Raw genomic sequence first — 6,357 nt, 5'->3', positions numbered from 1 at the left:
ATAATGAAGTTAAATAAAACAACAGAACAAAGCCTTGAGAAAAGGGATTCTCTATCCTGATAGTTCTGAGGGCAGTGTCTAATCTAATGAGCATCAGAAATTGATGACAGATGCTTCCAGTTCATTCAGCACTGGGTCAGCATGAGACCAGTCATACAAATACTGCAAAGGGAGGGCACCCAAAGCAGCATCACATGCCACATATTCACGTGCTTTCCCCTGCTTCTTTCTTTCTCTTCTGGCCATCATAAGCCAGCTCCTGGAAGATTTTTCAGAATCCTGGTGAATAGCATGTGAGGCAGGAACCTATTAACCCATTGTCTCATTGGAGTAAGTGTCATCACATAATTTTCAGGTTGTTTCTGCCTTTCCCCACCCCCTCCCCTCCTTTTCCATAGAATCACCATTTACCTGACCTTTCCAAGTCTTTTCTGGATAAGCCTGACTTGCCCGTTAGCTTCAGTCCCTAGTCTCCTTCCCACCCAAAAGCTGTGAGGTGCTGCTCAGCCTGCAGCTGTGTCTGCTTGAGCTGCTTCTGCACACAGCTGCTGATGCACCACAAAGCACACCAGGAGCGGGTGGCTCCCATTAGAGCTACATTCTCCTGCCTCTGCAGACAGGGCACACTTTACACAGGGACTTACACCTGGTAGCTGCAATTCTGGTTTCTACAGACATTGTTCCTTTCACTGGCACCTTCCAGGTCAGGAAGTCTGTTGCTCATAAAAATGTTGTGGCTCGTGTTTTGCTGCAGAGCGCTGGCCTGATTGCAGTCCTGTCAGCTTGTATGGGGTTAACTTCTGATGCCAGCCTCTGTGGGCACCAGACAAAGAAAATTCTGCTCTTGGGTTTAATGTGTCAGCTCAGCTTTTGGTGGAGCTGTAGGGATTCACATCCCCTCCCAGTGCAGTTTGTGTTGGGGGAGAGGTGAGCCAGAGGTGCTGTTCTACTGCTTTTTGTCTGCTGGGCAGAAAAGGAGGATTGCACAGTCCAGCTTGCTGCCTCTTTTGCATTGATTTTTATAATGAACTGCAAGAAAGCTCTTGCTAATCTGACCTCCATTTAACTGAAGGTTGGTCATGTCCCCAGATGGCAATTCGCGTTAGGCTTTGCTTCACTGCTTATGCAAAAAGGACTGTTTTTCTTGGAGGTCGCAGATGTTTCCTAAACCTTCTGGAGAAATCAGTGTGGTAAAGGATTTTACTGTGAAGCATCCTTGTGCAGAGGAGGCAAAATGGAAGCTAAGTTATTGCCTTCTTTGGAAAAAATAACAGAATAGCCCTGTTCCTGCTGACAACTGGGCAAGGAATAGCTGACTGTCATATAATTGAGTAGCTAAGATCTGCCTTTGTGTAGCCATTTGGTAGGAGTAAAGCTTTTAGGCATCAGAAAAGCTTCTCAAGAGTAATTGCCCAGATTGCTGTTACAGTATTTCCTGCCTTGCTGGAGCTGTACAGGCCAACTGCCTTGCAACAGCCCTTCCCCAGTTGAAGGAATCAAAAGTGGGAGTAATTCCATATGATTTCTTAAGAATTTTCTGTCAGTTTGCATAGATATTGCATCCTGTAAGACTGCTCTCAATCTGCACCAGTAACCAATCGTGATGCAAGGATCCATGACTGATAATAGAGAAGAACGTAGCTAAAGTGCTGGAGAAGGCCAGTGATTAGTTTGTGCTTGCTCAAAACTGATGTCAAAAAAACATCCTGACTCATCAGTTAAGGAAACATGTTGAGCGGGAAGGGAAGGGAGGTGGGTAAGGCGCTCTCAAGCATTTGTTTTGCACTGCTTGGAGTGACACTGAGGTCACGGCCACATTGTTTGCTGAAGTCTGTACGTTTCCATTTCTCACTCTATGTGTCAGTCGTTTCAGACTGCCTAACTATCAAGATTTAGTGCAACACGCGTGAGCCCAGCTGTGGATCCTTTTCTTGTGCAGCAGACCCCCTTTTTGTATGGAAATGTGTAGAGCTTGCTTGTGAAGTTTTAGTCTGTTTTGATTGGAAGCTTGAAATACCATTTTTGTCCCATTTCTCCCTTCAACCGTTGTCTGGCATGCACTATCAATTGGTTCTTTTTGGTTTCCGAAGGAAGACTTATGTTCCTAGAGCATGGGCCCCTCTTATGTTTCACCATTTTCCCCTTCCTCTTCTCGCAAGATGTAACTTCAGAGGTCATTGGGCCAAATCCCTTGCATTTGACAAGGGATCAGAGTATGAAACTTAACATTGTTACATTCCTACAGATGTTGTGGGGAAAAAAAGGATGACTGGGCATAGGGAGCCTACACTAGACGTGTCACAAGATCACAGCCAAAGCATTGTTAAATGCCAGCCTGTGGAAATGCCTGAGTCAGCGCCTGCACTGCAGCAGATAGCCAGTCTCAGGAGTCCAGTCAATAGAGAATAGGGTTTTGTCAGTCCTGCTGCTCAGACCCACACACCAAAGACACGTCTAAGGCCCAGAGATCCCTTCTGGCTGGAACACTGGGGATGTGGGGAAGCATCGCAGCCTATGGAGGAAAAAAATACCTTAGTCTAGGAACAAAGCCAAGGCAGGGGGGCTTGCTTCTATAATAGAGGGAATTATTGCTTTTTATGCTTCATATTCCTGCTCTATACCAGAAAGCTACTTCACAAATTCCACATGATGGTTTTGAAAAGCATATAGAAAAGTTGTCATTTCATTCCTTTGACTTTTACTGTAGAGCAAGCTTCTACAGAAGGCTGTAAACTCATGGAAGTTAGTAAGCTAAATATATCTCTGTGCCTCTACAACCTGCTGCTCTCAGCAGCAGGCAGCCAGCACAGGTGCCAGGAACAGTCAGGCCACCACTAATTGATTGTCATGGCTACTTCTGGCTGACAAAGCCTTGTACTTTTGCCCCTTGTACTGGTGGCAACTGATGAGACGGTTGCTAACGTAACTTTGAGCGGAGAAGATAGCTTATTGAGCTAGCCTCCCACTACCTCCAAAATATCCATGAATGGTGCTGCCTCTGGATTTTAATTAACTTGGGCTACTTATAATGCCATTATTGCAAATTAGCAATATCATTCTTCTGTTCCCAGAAGTCTAAGGACTTGCTGGTAATGGCTGTGGCATGGAGCACATAGCTGAGGGCAGTATGTTTTCTTTTCCGTCGTTAAATGGAAAGGGTGATCTTGGCAACTTCTGTCCTGCTTGCTGCAAAAGTAGGTATTGGTTGTTGGGCATAGTGGGCGTCTGCTGATTTAAAACATTTCGGGCAGCTGTGGTGCCAGCTCCCCCATTAGCTGTGCAGTCATAGGAACCTGGGGCTGACAGCAATCTGAACTGGGAAAAACAATACATCTATCTGTCCTGCATAGTTTGTTTGTAAACATTTTGTTAGTGTTAATTCAGAGGTAAGTAGCATTGCCTTCTCACTCTGTCTCGGGGGCTGTGCACGTTCGCACTGACAGCAGGAGTTATCTGTAGAGTCTCATCCCTCCGTAAGACCACGTATGACCTTGATCCCAAGGTTTCTGTTAAGGCTGCAGAAGGGAGTCCCTAACATTGACCCTTGGGTATCGGTATATCCTGAGCAGCAGAATGAAATCTACTTTATTGGCTTTCTTTCTGTGGTCAGATCCTCTTGTGGTTTTGGGGCAAAAGGAATAGGGTAGAGCAGTACCTTCATGAAAACACTGAGAGCATGCAGGACTTCACCTGCTTCCCTAGAAAAAGGCTTCTAATGAGAAAGAAAATCTTCATCACTCATGGGTTATGCCACCAGGAAGTGGAACTGTTGTAATTACTGTTGCAGCTCTTGCTATGTCTTTCTACTTGTACGAAGCAGGAATTGCTGGAAAATATTTCAGGCATCTTTCTCTGCATCTCAAGAGTATGTACCCATCTTGGCATCTCTGTCTTGTTGAGCTCAGGACTGGTTTTTAGCAATCGTTTTTCAACTAAACAACAGGCCTGTTTGACATCTCTTAGCATTCAATGCCAGGATTTTGGTGGTAGCAGACTGGAGAGAGGAACTACCACATGCAGGAAAAAAATAGATGAAGCAAATATTCCTCACATATGGAGGGTGGGGAAGGAGAGAAGATAAGGGTTTCCATGGCAACATTCCTTGAAGATAAGTATTTTTAAATCTGTGTGAATTTTAGCATTCAAAACACAGTTGTGTTTCCCACAAAAAGATTTGGAGGAGGGCTGGAGTGGAAATAATTTCTTCCCCCTACTTTTCAGGTCATTCTTATTTCTTTTACAGAGGAGCCTGAACTCAAGATAAATGTAAAATATATATAAATATTAAGTTTTGTGATTGCTGTGATGTTAATGCTTCTATAAAGAAAACCCTTGCCTCCAGGAGGCAAAAAGCATGAGTTATAGCTCTGTATCTGCACAAGCATCTCTGGCACAAGCATTTGATCATCTTTTTAATGGGAAAAGTAATTGAAGTAGATCAAAGCTAGGCCAGTAAAATGTCAGAAGGACAAATCTTGCAGGATTCCACATTAAAATCCGTGTAACTTGGGGCAAAATCTTAATTATAATTGACATAGAGATAGGATAGTAATGGTGATAAGGTAGCTGAGGCCTTTTGTCTTGGCCAAAGATGAGTGAATGCAGAACTGAAAGGGCAGAGGAGCCAGGTTGAATGTGTCCTTGATGAGCATCTCGGTCACCTCAATGACAGTGAAACATGACTGCAGGTGGTCAAGTGGTGCCCCAGTAATGCTATTACACAGGAAATATTTGCTCTTTATGTGGAGCATCACTGCTGGAGCTGCCTCTGAACCTCTCGAGCTTCTGTGCAGTGCTGAGCTCTTCACGGGCATGCACCTTCCTGCTGGCATCCGGGCAGGTCAGCTCTGTCACAAGCCTGGCAATGAGACATCTAGTGCTGTGCCTGCTTGGCTGCCAATTTTCTAGTCTCACCAAAAAAAGGATTTTTTTTTTGTTGTTTTTTTAACAGTCGCTTCCAACTCAGTAATGACTCAGACACTGCAGCAAGGGTAAAGCGATCATCTACCCCTTCAGAGCTTTATGGCAGAAGCTCTGGGTGTCCTCTATAAAACAGAGCTTGCAGGGCCCAGCCATCCTCTGGATTCATTTCTTTAATTTAACTGATGGAATGAGATGCTCCAGCAGTTCTGTGTACCTGCTGGCTCAGGGGCTGTGTTTCAGCAATAGAGTAGATGGTTCCTACAAGTACTTTGTGTTCGGGAGCCTTGGGGAGAGGAGACTGAAAGGGAATGATTAGTCATATATAAAAGAGAAGGTGCTATTCACCCATTAAGGCTCTTGCTGTGACCAAATTTCCTGAGGCTATGAATCCAGGAAAGGAACAAAAATCTATTGGAACAATAAGATCAAAACCAGCAAGTTGTATTTGGCCATTTATGTTTTTGGGTGAGGGAGGGGAAGCAAATAAGGATGTCTGAAAAAGCAATGTTCATTGTCGAACTGTTGCAATTGGTACTTGGTAGCATTGTCTCGTATTAGCTGAGAACCTGGTGCAGAAAAAGTAAGGCTCAGATCTAGCTAGAGCGACTTGTCAGCTTCCCTGCATCTTCCTTGGTAAAGCGTAACGGCAGCATGGAAAAAAAGCTTCACTTCTTATGTAACTGTTGGATCCTTTACTGGAATTCACTTTTGTCAGATACATTATTTTTAATTCTGGAAATAATATTCATGCCCTGATGTCAGCATTAGCATGAAAATGTGTACTGTGGCTTTGTAGTTTCTTGGACTGAAAAGCAACTGACTTGCTTCTGCAGGGCTTTTAGCTGTGAGTTATTGATCATATATGTCATATTTATTTCATCCCTTCCTTTAAGACCTCTGTAGTATTTTGTGCTGCACACTGATGCTCTAGCTGCATGCACTTGCCTTAGAGCTGAACCCCAGGAGTTGCAGGAACTCTGCAATACCCTCTTAACAGAAATGCAGCAACCATTTAAAAATCAGCCTGGTATAGTAACGGAGTTCAGGGCACCATGGGGATTAAACAGACCTGAGTGGATTTTGCAGCTGTTCCAGAAAGTGAAGAACTGCTACCTTGTTACAACATCTATGAGCATTCTCACTTAGCTCTAAGCTTCCACAAACAGGGTGTCCAGGCCAAAAAGATGTATGTACCTTCGGACAGGGTGGCTACCACCTCCCACTGTCTTGCCTAGGGAGAAAGGGGGTTGCCCCCAGTGTGGTCGGATTAGCTTCTGAACCCCCCGCCCTGGCTCTGAGGTGGCTGTCGTGCTTCTGCAAGCTCTTCCAGCAGTCTGAATGGGGGAAAGGTGCCTTGGGAGGAGAGGAGTGAGCCATGTGAGATAATGGGAGCTGACAGGGATGCCTGCAAGAGTGCACCATTGCATATGATGG

Source organism: Phaenicophaeus curvirostris, chromosome 7 (assembly GCF_032191515.1).
Source record: "Phaenicophaeus curvirostris isolate KB17595 chromosome 7, BPBGC_Pcur_1.0, whole genome shotgun sequence".
Classification (NCBI taxonomy): domain Eukaryota; kingdom Metazoa; phylum Chordata; class Aves; order Cuculiformes; family Cuculidae; genus Phaenicophaeus; species Phaenicophaeus curvirostris.
This window is presented reverse-complemented; position numbering follows the sequence as displayed.